Source organism: Oncorhynchus keta, chromosome 32 (genome assembly GCF_023373465.1).
Source record: "Oncorhynchus keta strain PuntledgeMale-10-30-2019 chromosome 32, Oket_V2, whole genome shotgun sequence".
NCBI lineage: Eukaryota > Metazoa > Chordata > Actinopteri > Salmoniformes > Salmonidae > Oncorhynchus > Oncorhynchus keta.
This window is the reverse complement of record NC_068452.1, coordinates 33,881,473-33,903,699: the sequence shown is the minus strand read 5'-3', so window position 1 is coordinate 33,903,699 and position 22,227 is coordinate 33,881,473. Positions and strand designations below refer to the sequence as shown.

At 44.1% G+C, this 22,227-nt stretch overlaps 1 protein-coding gene across 2 annotated transcripts in view; it reads right to left on the bottom strand.

Moving 5' to 3' along the window:
- LOC118374905 (speckle-type POZ protein-like) overlaps nt 1-22,227 on the bottom strand; it is a 116,909-nt gene that overhangs the window by 78,445 nt on the left and 16,237 nt on the right. For both annotated transcript variants that reach the window (XM_052491552.1, XM_052491553.1), the window contains exon 2: nt 14,071-14,228. The gene's annotated coding sequence lies outside the window, so the exon portion shown is untranslated. The remainder of the gene's footprint in view (nt 1-14,070; nt 14,229-22,227) is intronic.

Sequence of the window (22,227 nt, the reverse complement as noted above, 5' to 3'; positions counted from 1 at the left end):
AGAAGATTAATTGTGTGTCGTCTGCATAGCAATGATAGGAGAGACCATGTGAGGTTATGACAGAGCCGAGTGACTTGGTGTATAGCGAGAATAGGAGAGGGCCTAGAACAGAGCCCTGGGGGACACCAGTGGTGAGAGCGCGTGGTGAGGAGACAGATTCTCGCCACGCCACCTGGTAGGAGCGACCTGTCAGGTAGGACGCAATCCAAGCGTGGGCCGTGCCGGAGATGCCCAACTCTGAGAGGGTGGAGAGGAGGATCTGATGGTTCACAGTATCGAAGGCAGCCGATAGGTCTAGAAGGATGAGAGCAGAGGAGAGAGAGTTAGCTTTAGCGGTGCGGAGCGCCTCCGTGATACAGAGAAGAGCAGTCTCAGTTGAATGACTAGTCTTGAAACCTGACTGATTTGGATCAAGAAGGTCATTCTGAGAGAGATAGCGGGAGAGCTGGCCAAGGACGGCACGTTCAAGAGTTTTGGAGAGAAAAGAAAGAAGGGATACTGGTCTGTAGTTGTTGACATCGGAGGGATCGAGTGTAGGTTTTTTCATAAGGGGTGCAACTCTCGCTCTCTTGAAGACGGAAGGGACGTAGCCAGCGGTCAGGGATGAGTTGATGAGCGAGGTGAGGTAAGGGAGAAGGTCTCCGGAAATGGTCTGGAGAAGAGAGGAGGGGATAGGGTCGAGCGGGCAGGTTGTTGGGCGGCCGGCCGTCACAAGACGCGAGATTTCATCTGAGAGAGAGGGGAGAAAGAGGTCAGAGCACAGGGTAGGGCAGTGTGAGCAGAACCAGCGGTGTCGTTTGACTTAGCAAACGAGGATCGGATGTCGTCGACCTTCTTTTCAAAATGGTTGACGAAGTCATCTGCAGAGAGGGAGGGGGGAGGATTCAGGAGGGAGGAGAAGGTGGCAAAGAGCTTCCTAGGGTTAGAGGCAGAAGCTTGGAATTTAGAGTGGTAGAAAGTGGCTTTAGCAGCAGAGACAGAAGAGGAAAATGTAGAGAGGAGGGAGCGAAAGGATGCCAGGTCCGCAGGGAGGCGAGTTTTCCTCCATTTCCACTCGGCTGCCCGGAGCCCTGTTCTGTGATGAGTTGTCGAGCCACGGAGCGGGAGGGGAGGACCGAGCCGGCCTGGAGGATAGGGGGCATAGAGAGTCAAAGGATGCAGAAAGGGAGGAGAGGAGGGTTGAGGAGGCAGAATCAGGAGATAGGTTGGAGAAGGTTTGAGCAGGTTTGAGCAGAGGGAAGAGATTATAGGATGGAAGAGGAGAGAGTAGCGGGGAGAGAGAGCGAAGGTTGGGTCGGCGCGATACCATCCGAGTAGGGGCAGTGTGGGAAGTGTTGGATGAGAGCGAGAGGGAAAAGGATACATGGTAGTGGTCGGAGACTTGGAGGGGAGTTGCAATGAGGTTAGTGGAAGAACAGCATCTAGTAAAGATGAGGTCGAGCGTATTGCCTGCCTTGTGAGTAGGGGGGAAGGTGAGAGGGTGAGGTCAAAAGAGGAGAGGAGTGGAAAGAAGGAGGCAGAGGAATGAGTCAAAGGTAGACGTGGGGAGGTTAAAGTCGCCCAGAACTGTGAGAGGTGAGCCGTCCTCAGGAAAGGAGCTTATCAAGGCATCAAGCTCATTGATGAACTCTCCGAGGGAACCTGGAGGGCGATAAATGATAAGGATGTTAAGCTTGAAAGGGCTGGTAACTGTGACAGCATGGAATTCAAAGGAGGCGATAGACAGATGGGTAAGGGGAGAAAGAGAGAATGACCACTTGGGAGAGATGAGGATCCCGGTGCCACCACCCCGCTGACCAGAAGCTCTCGGGGTGTGCGAGAACACGTGGGCGGACGAAGAGAGAGCAGTAGGAGTGGCAGTGTTATCTGTGGTGATCCATGTTTCCGTCAGTGCGGCCCCCCAAAGAAATGCCACCCCACACCATGACTGACCCAACGCCAAACCGGTCTTGTTGGAGGATGTTGCAGGCAGCAGAACGTTCTCCACAGCGTCTCCAGACTGTCACATATGTCACATGTGCTCAGTGTGAACCTACTTTCATCTGTGAAGAGCACAGGGCGCCAGTGGCGAATTTGCCAATCTTGGTGTTCTCTGGCAAATGCCAAACGTCCTGCACGGTATTGGGCTGTAAGCATAACCCCCACCTGTGGACGTCAGGCCCTCATACCACCCCCATGGAGTCTGTTTCTGACCGTTTGAGCAGACACATGCACATTTGTGGCCTGCTGGAGGTCATTTTGCAGGGCTCTGGCAGTGCTCCTCCTGCTCCTCCTTGCACAAAGGCGGAGGTAGCGGTCCTGCTGCTTGGTTGTTGCCCTCCTACGGCCTCCTCCACGTCTCCTGATGTACTGGCCTGTCTCCTGGTAGCGCCTCCATGCTCTGGACACTACGCTGACAGACAAAGCAAACCTTCTTGCCACAGCTCGCATTGATGTGCCATCCTGGATGAGCTGCACTACCTCAGCCACTTGTGTGGGTTTTAGACTACGTCTCATGCTACCACTAGAGTGAAAGCACCGCAAGCATTCAAAAGTGACCAAAACATCAGCCAGAAAGCATAGGAACTGAGAAGTGGTCTGTGGTCCCCACCTGCAGAACCACTCCTTTATTGGGGTGTCTTGCTAATTGCCTATAATTTCCACCTGTTGTCTATTCCATTTGCACAACAGCATGTGAAATTTATTGTCAGTGTTGCTTCCTAAGTGGACAGTTTGATTTCACAGAAGTGTGATTGACATTGTGTTGTTTAAGTGCTCCCTTTATTTTTTTGAGCAGTGTATATCATTATCTGCCTCCATATCACAGACTCCCTACCCAGAGATCTCCACCTTCGTCTCCCCTCAGTATACCTCCAACTCAACCCCCTTTCTCAGTCTTTCCATAGCCCCCAGAAGGTTGACATGGCATTAAACCTAGATCTCACTCTCTCCCCTTCTTTGGCTCCATCACATCTTATATCCCAACCCTCTCCCCTCCCTGCTTCCCCTCCAAGCTGGCCAGCTGCCGTGTGACCTAGTCCCCTCTCATTACATCACAGGTCTGAAGCCTTGCTCACAGTTCCAGTAGGATCAATTAGAGCTACACTCACAACAGAACACCTGTGTGCAATTGTAAGGGCAGACAAATCAACATAGTTGTAAGCTCAAACAGTCACATAGGCACAGTCACATAGGCAAAGTCAAACAACACATGTAAGTAGAACTTTTTCCAAAATTACAGGATTTCCTGACAAAGACTAATAGTGTTGAGCTTTAGGAGCCCATAACACGCCAACCTTCTCCTGATTAAAGATGACAGCGGCCATAGAAGCACTCTGAACAGACATAATAGTAGACCGTAACTATATATTCATCTCCTGCACATCAAGTTGCCAGGAGGGATTGTGTATAAACCAATACACTTCAGAGCTAATAGAGCTAACTGCTCTAACCTTTGCCTTGCCGCAGTCTGCTGTTTTCCCACTCCCCCTATTTATTTATCTAACCTAAAGAAATACTTGGAGTTAGAGTTCTTCTAACCTATGAAGCGAAGCTGGGAGGAAGAGGGGGGGGGGGGGTGGATGAGGTTGGTGTGATACCTTACTCGTTGTAATTATGTGATTTATAATGAAAATGCAAATTAAGTGAGAGGGAGTCTCTCTTCGCCTTGTTTAAATGTTTTCATTTTTTCTCCATTGTTCCATTAGTCTCCAACAGAGGAGCATGAAAGGCTGCTGATTGCCATAACATGGCAGTAACCACATTTTAGATGGATGGTGCAACTTGCTATTGGTGGTTATGGAAACAACTCTGGTGATCCATTTTCTTTCCCTCCCAGTGACCTTCTTGGTATCTGGTACTCCATTGTTAGAGACCGGCCAAGAGAGAAACCTGATGCAAAATATGAACAGAGAAACTGCCATAAACACAAAAAAGATATCAAGATAAACAGAAATCCTCACACACGTATTCACTCACACAGCTAACACACAAAAAAAAAAGTTGGATTACATAAATGGGATGAGCCCAATTCAAAAGTAAAACTTAACATGGACCATAAGGCTCATGCCATCAGGAAAAATCCCCACAGCCAATCTACTGTATTCTCTCATTGACCTGTGCACTTCCCCCAGCAAAGTCTCTACAACCCACACTCTTATCGTCTGGAAGCCCGTGTTCATATATGTGAAAGCAATAATTACACCTAGAAGAGGTGTAAACATAGTTACATATATGTGTAAATGTGAAGCGACACTTGACTTCCACATTTGACTTCCAGGCAATCAGTAAGGTAAGAAGAGCGCTCTCAGACAGTCTCTTCCTTGGTCCATAAAAAGTCTCAATGTGGACCCAAATCTCCTTTGAACTTAAAACTGCAACCTGATAAACAACCCAGAGAGATACTCTAAAATGCTCTAAAAAAGTGTTATAATTCAAAAGGAGAGCATGAGAGAAAAAGCAAACAAAAACAGAATTAGATAATGTTTTTGAAGTAGACGTCCTTCAGTTTGACTTTGCCAGGTAACACGCTTTCGTCTCCATTTTCCACATAAAGTGGATTTCAAAAGGACCAGAGAGCTTGGTAATTAAGCAGTCCTTGCTCATAAAGGGACCAAAAACTAAGCCTGTCTTAAGCTCCATTTCTCCATACCTTCCAGGTGTCTCTTCTGATTCCTCTCCTCTCGCAAATCATGTTGCCTGGAAACAATCAATGTGACTAAATGTTTTATTTTTAACATATTCCTGGCAGCTTTGGTCAGCATTCGGCCTATTTTCTGTTCTTGAAATACAACATTTTTGAGACAGTTCTTCCTGCCCCTGACAACTTGACTGGTCTATACTGACAGATATGAGAGCTAAGACAGACTTATTAGATTTAGATCTATATTAGATTTATGGTCCAACTCTCTCTGGGTCTCTAGTATTGGGATCAAAATGTCTGTCTACAAAATACTTTTGCCAGCCAAAAACTCTAACGTCCAAAAAGTGAACATTGGAACAAATGTGGGAAATGGTCAAAGCGTAGATGTGGAAAACTAATGTATATTTTATGATGTCATTAAAAACGTTATAATGAAAATAGTTTACCTCAATCTGATGTGAACATAATATGAAATGATTAAACAATTTTTTGTTAAGATAGGAATGTGGTTTTAGTTTTCTAACAAGATCATAGTTTTGATGACGCTTTGCACCAGTAAGTAGCCACGCCCCGAGGGAGCTCATAGATCGTGTCAGGATAATGGAACGGCCCTTTTTACCAGGGTATAAAAAGGACGAGTAAAGAATTAACATATCAGACCAGAAAAGCATGGAGCGTTAGCTACATGTGGGAAATGGTTGAAATATTTAACCAACACGAGGTGAAGAAAAACTCCCCTTCCGTGGTCCACATGTTGAAATGGTTAGAAACTCTGAAACTCAACACGAGGTGATGAAAATTAACTTACCAGACCAGGACACCGCCAGTCTGAAGTTGCGCATGTAAAGTGAGTTTGGAACTTTGACTATCTACCAGAGGTAGAAACGAGAAAATCCTTTCAGATAATCACTAGTACAGCTAAGTAGCTGCTCTTATGAAATAGCCCATTGGAGACCGGACAACTAAGGAAATTGTGACCTCTGGTGGACAAGCAGAGTGTGTACAAGTTGCCAACAGGAAAGGCTAACAAAACCCCTTTTCAATAAGGTTTGTTTCACCAGAGAAGGATGACGAACGACGGCATTCAGACTAGAGATTGACCGATTTATCGGAATGGCCGATTAATTTGGGACTGATTTCAAGTTTTCATAACATTTACATTTACATTTAAGTCATTTAGCAGACGCTCTTATCCAGAGCGACTTACAAATTGGTGCATACACCTTATGACATCCAGTGGAACAGCCACTTGCATCTAACAATCGGAAATCGGTATTTTTGGACGCCAATTTTTTTTCCCACCTTTATTTAACCGCTCTGGGGATATGTGGGACGGTAGCATCCCACCTCGCCAACAGCAAGTGAAAGTGCAGGGCACCAAATTCAAAACAACAAAAATCTCAATTAAAATTCCTCAAGCATACAAGTATTTTACGCCATTTTAAATATAAAATTCTCGTTAATCCAGCCACAGTATCGGATTTCAAAAATGATTTACAGCAAAAGCACCACAAACGATTATGTTAGGTCACCACCAACTCACAGAAAAACACAGCCATTTTCACATTTCACAAAAAGACCAAATTAATTAAGATCAAATTAATCACTAACCTTTGATGATCTTTATCAGATGACACTCATAGGACTTCATGTTACACAATACATTGATGTTTTGTTCAATAAAGTGCGTATTTAAATATTTTTTTATCATTTCATTGGCGCGTTACGTTCAGTAGTTCTAAAACATGCGGTGATTGTGCAGAGAGCCACATGAATTCACAGAAATACTCATAAATGTTGATGAAAATTCAAGTGTTAGGCATGGAACTTTAGATACACTTCTCCTTAACGCAATCGCTGTGTAAGATTTTTTTTTAAATGTACGGAAAAAGCATAATGAGCACGGCGCTCAGAGCCAAAACCAGCCAAAAGAAATATCCGCCATGTTGCGCAGTCAACATTAGTCAAAAATAGCATTATAACTATTCACTTACCTTGGATGATCATCAGAATGCACTCCCAGGAATCGCAGTTCCACAATAAATGTTTGTTTTGTTCGATAATGTCCATCATTTATGTCCAAATAGCTTCTTTTGTTAGGGCGTTTAGTAAACAAATCGAAAAGGCGTTCAGGTCCAGCCGAACGTCGGACGCAAAGTTCAAAAAGTTCTGTTACAGCCCGAAGAAACTTGTCAAACTAAGTATAGAATCCATTTTTAGGACGTTTTTATAATAAATCTTCAATAATGTTCCAACCGGAGAATTCCTATATCTATAGAAAAGCAACGGAACGAGAGCTAATTCTCTCGTGACCGCACCTCAGAGCCTGTGGCAATCTGCCAGACACCTGACTCATTCCTCTCTCATTCGGTCCCACTTCACAGTTGAAGCCTGAAACAATGTTCTAAAGACTGTTGACATCTAGTGGAAGCCCTAGGAAGTGCAACATACCCAATATCCCACTGTATCTACAAGCCTCAGATTTCCCACTTCCGGGTTGGATTTTTCTCAGGTTTTCGCCTGCCATATGAGTTCTGTTATACCCACATTAATTAGAGCCGATTTCAAGTTTTCATAATCGGAAAATCTGTATTTTTGGGCGCCGATTTTTAAAAACTATTTGTATTGATTTTTGTAGTTTAAAAAAAATACCTTTATTTAAGTCAGTTAAGAACACATTCTTATTTTCAATGACGGCCTAGGAACTGTGGGTTAACTGCCTTGATCAGGGGCAGAACGACAGATTTTCACCTTGTAAGCCAAGGTAAGTTGCTTGCTAGCATTAAACTTATCTTATAAAAAACAAACATAATCACTAGTTAACTACACATGGTTGATGATATTACTAGATATTATCTAGCGTGTGCTGCGTTGCATATAATCTGACTGAGCATACAAGCATAAAAGTATCTAAGTATCTGACTGAGCGCTGATAGGCAGAACCAGGCGCGTAAACATTTATTCAAACAGCACTTTCGTGCGTTTTGCCAGTAGCTCTTCGTTGTGCGTCAAGCATTGCGCTGTTTAGGACTTCAAGCCTATCAACTCCCGAGATGAGGCTGGTGTAACCGAAGTGAAATGGCTTGCTAGATAGCGAGTGCTAATAGTGTTCATACATCCCTCGCTCTGAGCCTTCTAGTAGTTGTTCCCCTTGCTCTGCTGTTGTCGTGGTGTTGCTGGTTCGAGCCCAGGGAGGTGCAAGGAGAGGGACAGAAGCTATACTGTTACACTGGCAATACTAAAGTGCCTATAAGAACATCCAATAGTCAAAGGTTAATGAAATACAAATGGTATAGAGGGAAATAGTCCTATAATTCCTATAATAACTACAACCTAAAACTTCTTACCTGGGAATATTGAAGACTCATGTTAAAAGGAACCACAAGCTTTCATATGTTCTCATGTTTTGAGCAAGGAACTGAAACGTTAGCTTTCTTACATAGCACATATTGCACTTTTACTTTCTTCTCCAACACTTTGTTTTTGCATTATTTAAACCAAATTGAACATGTTTCATTATTTATTTGAGGCTAAATGTATTTTAGTGATGTATTATATTAAGTTAAAATAAGCGTTCATTCAGTATTGTTGTAATTGTCATTATTACAAATATTATTTTTCTCTTTTTTTTTATAAATCTGCCGATTAATCAGCATCTGCTTTTTTGGTCGTACAATAATCGTTATTGGCGTTGAAAAATCATATTCGGTCGACCTCTACACCAGAGAGAGCCACCAGAGAAGAGAGAGTCACCAGAGAAGAGAGAGCCGAGAGAGACACGAGAGTGTTTGGGTCTACTCAGGTCCACCGCTGCATAGAGAAACAGAAAGACAAGGGAGCGAGCATTTTGAGTTGAGGACAGGCTTTTTTCTTCTCATTAAAAATGGAAACCTGTCATTTCTAAATCTACTCCCTAACACACACAGACACAGCTGACAGTGAGGGTCAAACACCAAGGCCCAGACCACCCACTGCCCACCTGTCTCTCCACAAGGCATCTCACAAAGAGAGACTAAACTACTTTAGGAGCAATATACAGTCAGGGAAGAATGTGAACACCTATAGCTGCAATCACCACCAGCATATCAGCTTCAAAATACATATTTCAGCAGATCCAATTAAGATCAACCCCTCTCTTAAGTTGTCATGCTGGTATGCTGAGACACTGCGATCAAGGGCAAACGCCTGCCACAGGGAGATAACGGAGTACAGCCGTCACCCCATCTCTGAAGAGTCTCCCTCATTTCTAACAGAGAGGCCTCCCTTCCTGCCCCTCCCAGGAGAACATGTGCCTCCCACCCACACACAATGAGACTAAGCAGGACCATTCAACAGCACAAACCCCCTGTGGAATAGGCATGTCAGCCCACTGTAGTACACAATCGCCAGAGCTGTGTCTAGTAATGGAGATAGAAGGGCTAGTCAGATGGAGGGTCCAAGTGAATGGCAATACATGGACAGAGACGATACAACAACAAGTAACATGTACAACAGCCTTTTCCTTGGCCATTTTTGGACGAACACTCAACACAGTAGACAAGCAGAAAGGAAGGAGGGAGAGAAAAGAGAGGGAGGGGTTAGAGATGGAGGTAAAGAAGGAAAAGCTGTGCTCTCCCTCTTTCCGTCTTCTCGTGTTGCTCTTTTCAACTTGCGGAAAGGAGGAGAAGGCAGCAGCACTAATAAGTTCAGCTCTATCCATCTGCTGCTCGCCATGCGACAGGGGCTACTCTTCCGGTGCCCCGACGTCACTCTGCTTCCCAATTACCACATTTACACACTGCACCTCATACCGCACGCACGAACACACTCCTTCCCTCATTTACATTTCTGCAGCGCTATTTTAAATGCTTTACGTACTTCCATCTCACCTTTCTACATGTATATTATCCATACATTAATTAAACAGTGAGTTAGTTATACAGTGAATGCTGAGAAAGAGCAGCTCCTCTCTGTGGAAGGTGACGAAGCAGTGCATGAAGACTAACAGAGATGCCACCACCTGTAGCTGTGGCCAAACTGTTTCTTTTTAAAGCCCTGCGGTTGTGATGAAGTGTTGAGTACATCTATACTCCAGACACCTTGGTGTGTGTGTGTGGTGGCTGGCGTCTATAGGCCACCGCGTCTAGTCAGTACTCAGACGCAACACCGTCTTGACTCAGGACTGGGACTGAGACAAATATACAGAATTGTAAAGCTTTGCAACTTTTGCAACTTGATTCCAGACCACTTCGCCATCTCAGTGATGCATGTTGTCAACTTAACATCCAGTCTGATCCAGGATCAGTGTATTATCTGACCACAGAGCGCTGTGCAAAGCTGCCTGGCAGGAAACAGGCATCACATCCACCAAGCCAGAGTCTATTAAGATAAGATCCAAACAATAACAGTGCTGTAAGTGGCTGTCACCACCTCGTACCTCACCCTCCCCGTCTGACCTTTCCTAATTCAAGTTAAGGTTAAGTGTACCTGTGCTCGCTGCCTCTCAATATGTTCTCTCAGGGAGGCCTTTTGGTGAGTCATCAGATAGCGCCGGCTGCAGCAGTATTCTCTGAGGTTGGAAATGCCAGGCAGATAAGGCTGCTCAAGTGTTTGGTGTGCACAGATGCGCACGCACGCACAGTGCCGGGTGACATTTTAAAAGTCCTCACTGCTTCTCAGAGCACACCAGTTTTGTTTAACATTACCCATTCTCCTCACTGCAGCTTATCCTCAACATAATACTCCAGCCATCACTCTCAGCAGCCAGACCCTTTAATCTTCCAGTCCATCCTGTCAGTCTGTGCCGGAGTTAACTTTCCCCCAGCCACACCTCTCACAGATTAACACACTCTAATGGTCATTAGAGTCTGGCACATTCCAATCTCCACCCGGCCAGTCAAACTCACCACCGAGACTGATTCAGTTCCCGCAGACTCATAGTGACAACACCAGACAATGACGTGGAGAGAGTGATGGAGTGAGAAAGTCCCCACTCAAAGGAAACAATTCACAAACCGGTAAACGTAAACAACAGCACATCACAGAGCAAGTACCTGTAGATGCTTAAGGGAAGGTGTGGCTGGGAAAATAGGCAAAAGTGAGGAAAGGAAAGAAGGAAAGAGGGATATACAGGGTGGTAGAGGAGCTGATCACAGTTGGATTGTGGCCCTTCAGGAGGAGAAATAGAAATAAAACCTAATCATTAAGCAACTCTACACAAGCAGCCTGTTTGAGACTGGGGGAGTCACCGGCAGAACAGCTGCAGGGTTGCCGCAGCAACTGGAATTAGAACCAGGAGGCTGAATGTGAGACAGAAACCAGGTGAAAGAGAAGAGAGTGATTGAGAGAGTGAAAGAAAGAGAGAGTGAAAGAAAGTGAAAGTGAAATAAAGGGAGAGGAATCAAACACCTTTCCAGGTTGCCAAACGACAGGCGATGCCAGTCAGTGAATGTAGAGCACAGTTGGTCAAAGTTGGCCGCTGGGCGGTAATACGTCCCCAACAATTACTGTGAAAAGACCTTTAAACCTCTTGAAGCGAGGGGGCACTATTTTCATTTTTTGAAAAATAACATGCCCAAAGTAAACGGTCTATTTCTCAGGACCAGATGCTAGAATATGCATATAATTGACAGCTTAGGATAGAAAACACTCTAAAGTTTCCAAAAAACTGTCAAAATATTGTCTGTGAGTATAAAAAAAATCCAATCAGGAAGTGCCTCTTATTTTGAAACCCTTCTGTTCCTTTTCATGCCTATCCTCCATTTAAAGGGATATCAACCAGATTCATTTTTCTACGTCTTCTCTAAGGTATCTACAGCCTTTAGACGTAGTTTCACGCCTTTATGTTGAAGAATGAGCGTAAACGACCACATTGCGTAAGTGGCCAGCTGATGGCTCTCAGAGTGATTCTTGCGTAAAAGAGAGAGGTAGCCATTTTTCCTCCCTGTCCTACTGAAAAGCCAATTCTTCCGGTTGATATATTATCGAATAGATATCTGAAAAACACCTTGAGGATTGATTATAAAACATGTTTGCCATGTTTCTGTCGATATTATGGATATAATTTGGAGTTGTCGTGACCGCTATTTCCGGTGGATTTCTGAACATAACGTGACAAACGAACAGAGGTATTTGGGTATAAAAATAATCTTTATGGAACAAAAGGAATATTTGCTGTCTGTGAGTCTTGTCCGTGAAAACATCCGAAGATCAAAGGTAAACTGTTAATTTGACAGCTTTTCTGATTTTCGTGACCAAGCTTCCTGCTGCTAGCTGGACATAATGCTATGCTAGGCTATCGATAAACATACAAACGCTTGTCTTGCTATCGCTGTAAAGCATAATTTCAAAATCTGAGACGACAGGGTGATTAACAAAAGGCTAAGCTGTGTTTCACTGTATTTCATTTGTGATTTCATGAATATGAATATTTTCTCGTAAGATTATTTGACCGTTGCGCTATGCTAATTAGTGTAGTTGCTGACAATTCAGACAGGTTAATTAAAACCTCTTGGAACGACCCATCCCGGATCCGGGAGAATTGTACCGTCAATTAAGTAGAGTCAATTACCTGGAGCAGCCGTGAGGGAGGGGGACAGGGGATGGAGCCACTGACGGATGAGCGGATAAGGTGAGGTGGAAGGGGGCTGGGGTATGAGAGAAACCCAGTGACAGGTCCTCTAAAGTCCTGAACTAATTACTCTGTCTCCATAAAGAGACACTGGTCTCTGATCACTGCCCCGCACATCACTTATACACACACACACAACAGCATGCAGGAGGGCCTTCACACACAATAAGCACACAGAACTATTTTAACATACATACCGTAATTTCCTATAAGCCGCTACTTTATTCCCGCGGTTTATACAATGACGCGGCTAATTTGTGGATTTTTCCCGCTTTCACAAGATTCATGCCGCCAAAAAACTAAGCAGCCTCACATAATGTGAAGTAAATCGAGCACGCTCAAACTTCCCATCATTTTGATTACCGTAGTAATTTTGTCACCCTCATCATGGCAAAGACATGGAGAAATGCATATGATACAGCTTTCAAGTTGAAGGCTATCGATCTGGCTGATGGAAAAGGAAATAGAGCTGCTGCACGGGAGCTTGGCCTTAATGAGTCGATAAGACGTTGGAAACAGCAGCGTGAGGAACTGACTCAGTGCAAAAAGACAACAAAAGATTTCAGATGGAAGAAAAGCAGATGGCCCAAAGTATTTGCAGCCACTTGACATCAGTGTAAATCATGCATTTAAGGTGGCGCTCCGTGTTCAGTGGGAGGCTTGGATGACAAGTGGGGAGAAATCCTTCACTAAAACAGGCCGCATGCGAAGAGCAACTTATGGTCAAGTCTGCCAGTGGGTCCTGACAACGTGGAGCATTGTCAAAAAATCCACTATCATCAACGGGTTTCGAAAGGCTGGACTGCTGCGTGTTGAAGGGGCAGCTTGAGCTCAGCAGGGAATTTGCCTCCGGATGAAAGTGACAGGAGCGACAATGAAAACGATCCAACATCGGATGAAGCAATTCTGAGGCTATTCAACTCCAACACCGAAGGAGATGACTTCAGTGGTTTCAGTGCACAGGAGGAGGAAGACAGTGACCAATGACTTTCTTCGTAGGCTGTTTAATTTTTGTTGCAAGCAGTGTTTCGTTTAAAGGCTGTGTAAAGTTGTTTCAATGTACTGGTAGGCACCTGCGGCTTATAGACATGTGCGGCTTATTTATGTACAAAATACATATTTTTTCATAATTCAGTGGGTGCGGTTTATATTCAGGTGCGCTTAATAGTCCAGAAATTACGGTACTTTAATCTGAGAAATACCGTGTGGGCGATGGTCAATTTCTACATAACGGATTCTGTTCACCTTTTGTTCCATCTAGTGGGTTGTTTCAGATCATATTTCACGATTTGTTAAGTTGACTAGAACTTCTAAAAACACTTTATTTCATACAAATCCTCCGTTCTCTCCAGTTTACAGTTCTGTCACAGGTCATTTACAGTTACAATATCCTCCCCTCCCTCATCTCTCACACCAACACTGATAATTATTCCCCTTTTCACACCTGAAAGTCCTTTATTAGAAATGAAGTGTTACTTTAGCTTTTTGAAGACAGACATCTGAATCATATATTGAATGATTCAATGCTGCCACCTACTTCTAATTGTGCTGTCTTTGCATCCACCCTCTTTCCTCTCATTTGTCTATCTTTGTCCTCTTTCCTCTTTCATTTCTTTGCGTCATTCATTTATTCAAACCCTGAATCTCACACCTTCTCCCATCTAAAAGTAACCTTCCTCTGTCAAAAAAAATTCTCCCACACCTAGTTATTTTTTTCTCTCTCAACATTTCCCTCAGTCTCTTCAAACCAGTCACCAGTCACTGCCCCACCCAAAATCACCCAACTTCCCAGTGTTGGTACACCCCTTCACCCCTTATCTCCAACCCAGTTGGTACTCACCCAGATCAAAGTCCCTCAAACATCTGTGCTGCTGGCTGATGCCATGGCTGGGCCAGCTGGGCCCTCTGTCTGTCAGTCTGGGAGCAGTCCTCTATCTGTACGTCTGTCTGTCTGCGTCTCTGGCTGTGTCCCTCTGTTTGCCTGGGCCTCCTGTCCTGCTGCAGAGAAGGAGAACACAAACAAGAGATTGAGACGAGAGGAGTGTGAGTTCATTGTGAAAAACAACCATTACAAAAAACATTGATGCAAGACACATAGAAACAAACCGCTGACTAAGTGTATCTGAACTGAAGGACGACCAATTATGATTTTTCAACGCCGATTCCGATTATTTCTCGAACCAGGAACATAACGACAACAGCCACCCCCGAAGCAGCGTTACACATGCAGAGCAAGGGGAACAACTACTCCAAGTCTAAGAGCGAGTGATGTTTGAAACACTATTAGCGCGCACCCCGCTAACTAGCTAGCCATTTAACATCACATCGTTACACCAGTCTAATCTCAGGAGTTGATGGGCTTGAAGGCATAAACAGCAGAGCTGCTGGCAAAACGCACAAGTGCTGTTTGAATGAATGCTTATGAGCCTGCTGGAGCCTACCTTCGCTCAGTCAGACTGCTCTATCAAATCATAGACTTAATTATAGCAGGATAACACACAGAAATACAAGCCTTAGGTCATTAATATGGTCGAATCCGTAAAATATCATCTTGAAAACAAAACGTTTATTCTTTCAGTGAAATACGGAACCATTCCATATTTTATCTAATGGGTGGCATCCATTAGTCTAAATATCCCTGTTACATTGTACAACCTTCAATGTTATGTCATAATTACGTAAAATTCTGGCAAATTCGTTCGCAATGAGCCAGGCGGCCCAAACTGTTGTATATACCCTGACTCTGCGTGCAATGAACGTAAGAGAAGTGACACAATTTCACCTGGTTAATATTGCCTGCTAACCTGGATTTCTTTTAGCTAAATTTGCAGGTTTAAAATATATACTTCTGTGTATTGATTTTAAGAAAGGCATTGGTGTTTATGGTTAGGTACATGTTGGAGCAAAGACAGTCCTTTTTTGCAAATGCGCACCGCATCGATTATATGCAACGCAGGACACGCTAGATAAACTAGTAATATCCTCAACCATGTGTAGTTATAACTAGTGATTATGATTGATTGTTTTTTATAAGATAAGTTTAATGTTAGCTAGCAACTTACCTTGGCTTCTTACTGCATTCGCATAACATGCGGGGTCCTCGTGAGGCAAGTGGTTAGAGCGTTGGACTAGTTAACCATAAGGTTGCCAGATTGAATCCTGACAAGGTAAAAATGTCGTTCAGCCCCTGAACAAGGCAGTTAACCCACCGTTCCTAAGCAGTCATTGAAAATAAGAACGTGTTCTTAACTGACTTGCCTCGTTAAATAAAGATTAAAGTGTTATGAAAACTTGAAATCGTCCCAAATTAGTCAGCCATTCCAATTAAATCGGTCGACCTCCAATCTGAAAGGACTCAGGTACCTCTACTTAATACTTTTGTGAATGTGTAGTGTAAGTTTAGCAAGGAAAGTCCAGCCAGACAGTACAAAGTAACGCCCCAGTAGTTCAATCGGAAGACGATCTCAGTGAGACTCCAATAACAGTGCGGTCTGTCTGGCCTCTCTCTCCCTGGCTGAACAGTTCGAGTCTCTGGTGTAGGAGAAGTCCGTCTGTCTCCTTCCCTCTCCCTCTGTCGACATGGCTGAGGTGGCCCCGTCTCCCCCATGGAGGAGCGGGATTCATTTAGTGAGGTGTCTGATTTGAGGTAAAACCTGACTGATGCCACACAGCAGAATTGTTAAAACACTTCATTATGTCTAGTAGGGATGCACAATAAATCGGTCAGCATATCGGAAAGGGCCTATATTAGTAACAAATGCCAACATCGGCCCGATGTCTTACGCCAATATGCAAAACCGATGTTAAAGCTGACGTGCATACCTATATAACGTAGGTAGATGACGTATTGACGCCACGAAAAATACAGCGCTACACAGAACAAAAGCAGAAAAATACGAAGCGCACTCTTCCAACAACCAAACAAGTTCAAGTCCAGCAGTCAATTGAAAGAGTAAGAAAATGTCAGTGAGACAACTCAAAGGCAAAATCCATTAACGCCAAGATAAAGGAATTCATTGCCCTTGACAATCAACCCTTCTCTGTTGTGGATGTTGGCTTTCCCCGACTGGTCAAGCCCCGGTACACACTATTTTTCCGATGTTGCCCTACCGGAGTTACACAGTATTGTTGAGACGTACATCTATGAGCTCACTGCTATTAGCTTCAGGACTGACATTTAGACCAGCGATGTCAGCCCCGTGAGCATGCGGAGTTTGACTGCACAGTGGGTCGACAAGGATTTCATACTGAGGAAGGCCGTACTGCATGCTCAAGAATGTGCTGGTTCTCATACCGCTGCTGCCATTTCAATGGCATTTGAGAACATGTTTGAAACATGAACACACTCCGAGCGCCATTCGAACAACTGACTGGAGAAATAAGCTAATCAACAGCGTCTGCAGCAGTGTCACCTCTTTACTGTGTCACCATCAATCTTGATGCTAGGTACAAGGACCGCTACTTCGATGCAGACAGGGAACAGGGTTTACGTGAAATGTTACATACACAGCTGGACAAGATGGAAAAGGACACAGTGACAGTGTGCACCGAGAAAGAGAGGCATCGGACAGACCGATCAGAAACGTAACTGCTTGACATGTATGATGAAATCCTGGTTGATCCCCAATGAGCCATCACATCTCCCAAAAATATTTTCAGTTTATTATTCCTTGCCCATATTCGACCACCCATCAGAGATGATTGCAATACAGTCTGCTTTCTCTGTCATTTGCTTGACCTTCCCTTGAACTCTGTTGAACTATGCATCCAGAAAATGAGTAGATAAAGCATGTCTGGTTGGATGGGTGTACGCTGGGCAAAGAACATTGAGAAATGTTCTGTGAGGATCAGAGGTGAACCAGTTGCATACACAGCTCGAGCAAGACATTAATCAGCATTTCTCTGACTACGTTCCTCCATTGAGTCAAAAAAACATTTGATTCCCAGAGGATCGTGAGCTGTTGCTATCGATAATGTCCGATTCATCATTTTCACCTCAAATAGAAATAGAGGGACTTTTGTCAGAGGTTGCTTGTTGTAAGTGGTGAGGGAACTTTATGCACTTGGCCAGATGATTATGCATCTTTGTTGCATTCTTCACATATGATTTGGCACATTATTTGCAAATGTACACTGCTTTTCCTTCTACATTAGCTGCAATGAAATGGCTCTACACATCAGATAGTCCTGTGGCATTTTCCTGTAAAGATTAGAAAAAAGGGAGAGAAAAAAAAATACAATTCCATGTACAGATAAATAGTTAAGCAGTTAGATTAAACAGATACTCTCAGAAAGGCCCTATAGGATGGAAACAAGTGCATTAACACTCCTCAGTTAGCAGGCTCCAGCAAGCAAAAATACACATGGTAGCAAATACTAACTAGCAGAAATTGTTAACAAGTTAGAAATTATTAAATAGTAGCTGTAGGCTACTATTTACTAGTTAACACAAAAAAACATGTCATAAAATATATTCACCCCACCCAGTATTGTAATCAAAACTTACCATAAAGCATGTAGTCCTTGGCTCAGACAGTGTAGAATATTCTTTGCCCAGCATATACCCCTCCAACCAGACATGCTTTATCTACTCATTTGCTGGATGCATAGTTCAACAGAGTTCAAGTGAAGGTCAAGCAAATCATAGAGAAAGCAGACTGCATTGCAATCATCTACGATGGGTGGTTGAATGTTCGTGGGCAAGGAATAATTAACTACATCATCTCACCCCTCAACCAGTATTCTACAAGAGCACAGACATAAGGGACAACAGACATATTGGTCTCTTCATTGCAGATGAGCTGAAGGTAGTCATCAATGACCTTGAACCACAGAAGGTATTTGCTCTGGTGACAGACAATGCTGCAAACATGAAGGCTGCTTGGTCTAAAGTGGAGGAGTCCTACCCTCACATCACACCCATTGGCTGTGCTGCTCATGCATTGAATCTGCTCTTCAAGGACATCATGGTACTAAAAACAATCTACAAGAGAGCCAAGGAAATGGTTAGTATGTGAAGGGTCTTGAAGTTATAGCAGCAAACTACCTCATCAAGCAAAGTGAGAAGAATAAGAGCACCACATTGAAGCCGCCCAGCAACACCCGTTGGGGTGGTGTTGTTATCATGTTTGTCTCCTGGAGGGGAAGGAGTCTCTCCAAGAAATGGCCATATCACAGTCTGCCGAAATGGACAGCCCCCTCAAGAGGATCCTCCTGGATGATGTATTTTGGGAGAGAGTGGTAAGCAGCCTGAAACGCCTGAAACCTATAGCAGTAGCCATTGCACAGATTTAGGGAGACAATGCCATCCTGTCTGATGTTCAGACTCTGCTTGCAGATGTAAGAGAAGAAATCCATACTGCCCTTCCCACTTCACTGTTGCTCCAAGCAGAGGAAACTGTAGTTCTGAAATAAATCAAAAAGCGTGAAGACTTCTGCCTGAAGCCCGTACATATTGGACCCCAAGTATGCTGGCAAGAGCATCCTGTCTGGTGCAGAGATCAACAAGGCCTATGGTGTCATCACTATTGTGTCTCGCAACCTTGGCCTGGATGAGGGCAAGGTTCTAGACAGTAGTGTCAACATATCTCATCAGCCACCTGGTGGAAGGAACTTGGTGGATCTGAGGCTCTTATCCCGGTTGCCTCCATCATCCTCCAAATCCCACCAACATCAGCCGCCTCAGAGCACAACTGGTCCTTGTTTGGGAACACATACCAAAGCACGCAACAGGTTGACCAATACAAGGGTTGAAAAATTGGTGGCCATCTGGGCAAATTTGAGGCTTTTTGAACCTGACAACAAGCCATCCTCAACAAGGTTGGAAAGTGACAGTGAAGATGAGGCCTCAGAGTCTGATGTTCAAGAGGTGGACATGGAGGAGGTCCAGGGAGAAGACAAGGACGCCTGAGGGGAAGACATCTAAAGCTTCAGTTTCTAGACTATCATTTTACCTATGTTGAATATGTTTTTGGGAGAAGTGATGGATCATTGGGGATCATTCAATATTCCCTTTTGTTATTCAGTGAAATCATCCCATCTGAAGAGTCAACTCATTTAATTAAAGTTTAATTTGTAACTAAATAGTTTTTTATTTCTATTGGAAGGATTTAATAATTTGCAATTATGTCTACTTATGATAAACCTTTTACCTTATGTTTCTGTCTCCATATGATATGGTAAATATATCCCATGCAAAAAACATCTACATTTAAAATGGTATTAATATCAATTCCCATGGAAAGTTGCCACCTCTGAATATTCCCCAAAATGTGTTATCAGTATAGTTTTTTTTTGACAATGAAAATATCGGATATCAGTATCGGCCAACAATGTCATATCGGTGCATCCCTAATGTCTAGTAATAAACACTAGCACTTCTAGTTCCTGCAGAGACTCCCACATAACTGAACAAGATAAACTTAATCAGGTTTAAGATATGTCCTCATATTAGGCTTAATTATATAACTTACAGACATGTACAAAGACAATAGCTGAGGAATGTGAGACACTTCAAGCTCTTCTGGTTTGTAAGACAAATTACTGTTTCAGAGCAGTAATCTAAAACAAATAGGCCCAACTTGAGACCATGAAGAAAGCCAATCCAATCTGAATCACAACGCGAAGCCAAGTGCAATACCACTCTGACTAACAATGTCTCTCTGTGACATGCTCTGAATAAAGAACTCTTCCCCCCTCTCTTTAATCCAGACCCTGCCATAGCCCCTGGGTCAGAAACTCAGAGAGAAGAGAGGTGGACTGAAGGAATGAATGGAATCATCTTAACACCCTCAGGTTTACACAAGCCAGTCACAAATGTCAATCAGATGCAAAATATAGGGGCAAAATGCAAGCACAGAATGTGAGAGGCAGTGCTACTCTCAGAGGTGTGTGTCTCAGGGGGACAGAGGCTTGATCAATAGCTCACCTGCAATGAATATGTGAGTGTTCTTATTGACTGGACAAGCAGATGTGTATTCAAAACCTCACAACAGAAGCATGAGTCCGGTCTATATTTGTTGGCTCCAAAATCACTAATGCCTCCTGGTTCAAACACCATTTTAACAGGCAAAATGGGGATTAAGAGAAACTTAGGTCTGACAATATGCTGTGATTGTGTCAGACTGTGTACAAAATAATGAGTCAACTGTGTGAGGTGAAGAGGGTGTGTTTCCATGTTCCTGTTGTGGGCAGAGCCTTCCTGGTTGGTCTGTACAGTGAAAGTCATTTGGCTAATCCAGCCTTCAGAACTACATAACAGCGGAACAGCTAAGATCTACTACCTCTACTGTCTGAATCGGAGACTAAAATCCCCTTGACTCACTGCAACACCTATCCTCCTCGCCCTGTCTATGAACTATGATCATTTACTCTGTGCTTTCTCTCATCTCAATCTCTTCTGGCCATCCCTCCTTCACCCCCTCTTCTCCTTTCTCTGACCTGTACTCATTCTCTATGCATCCGTCTCCCACCTTCCTCCTTCTCTTCCCCTCCCTCCCTCCCTCCCTGACTGATAGGCGTCGGTCAGCGGTGTGGTAATGAGTTGGGACTCCAGGAAATTAGGGTTGACCTGCAGTGTGTGATCCTGTAATCAGGTTGGGTAAACGCTGGGGCCGCGCACTGCCACCCTCCTTGCCTCTGCACTCCCTGCCCCGGCCTGTCTGTCTACCAGTGAGCCTGATCGTTTAGTCAGGTTGGAGGGGAGATGAGATGACAACACAGACACCAGCTGCCATCCATCCTGTCAAGACTCCATGGCAGAGCAAACCTACATCTCCTCAGCTTCAGAGAGCAGGGATTGGATGGTGAGGAGGGGAATGAGGGAGAGGAAAAGGATGGAGCTGAGAGAGACAGGAGAGTAGCGGGGGGAAACAAAAGTGTAAGAAGAAAACAAATGGATAGCAGAAAAAGCAAAGTGAGAGGAAGAATGGGAGATGAGAGGCAGGATGAAAGATGGGTCGATGTACTACAGGCTGATGAAAAAGAGAGAAGGGGGGCAGCAGACAAGACAAGGAGAGGATAAAAACAAAACTAGAAAGGATTGAAGACAAATTAAGCAGAGGGCTGAAAGGGACGGGGAGAGATGGGATAGACATTAAAAGACGTCAGCCATGATACGGGGAAAAATATAGAAAAAAAGGACTGTTCCTCACAGGTTCACCGCTGCTGAAACCCCCTAAGACTTGAAAGAGGAATATTTAGAGAGTGGCAGCTGGCCAGGGGGTCACATCAAGCCCTTGACTATGTTCAAAAAGAGCCACTAAGAGTGAATAACTGAGCATAACTGGGCCAGTCAACCCTGTGCTGCTGCTGCACACACAGTGGAGGATCTAAGTTATTCACACACACACACACACAGGGCCATAAAGGAGTAATATGCCTAATACGATAGACTAGCATCCTGTCCAGGGGATGTACACCATCAGCCAATCCGGTGGCTACTTAATACTAGGGCTGGGAATTGCCAGGCATCTCACAATAGGATATTATCACGATACTTAGGTGCCAATACAATACGTGTTGCGAATCTCACGATTCTGTATGTATTGCAACTCGATGTTTCAAGCATATTGCTCACCATATGGTCTGCTGCAGAGGCACAACAGAGAGCCATGAGAAAATGCATTTTAATCAATCTATTTAAAAAAATAAGTTGGAGAACAATAATATATGAAGGAAAAATACTGGAGTTTTGAATTAGCGCAAAAATAACATTGCGATATTGTCAAAACAATATGGCCTCCCGAGTGACACAGTGGTCTAAGGCCAGTTCGATTCCGGGTTGTGTCACAGCCGGCCGTGGCCCGGGAGCCCCATTGGCCCAGCGTCGTTCGGGTTAGGGGAGGGTTTGGCCGGGGGATTTCCTTGGATCATCATGCTCTAGCGACTTCTTGTGGCCTACCGGGCGCCTGCAAGCTGACCTCAGTTGGACGGTTTTTCCTCCAACACATTGGCGCACATTGGTGCAGCTAGCTTCCGGGTTAAGGTTGCAAGTTCA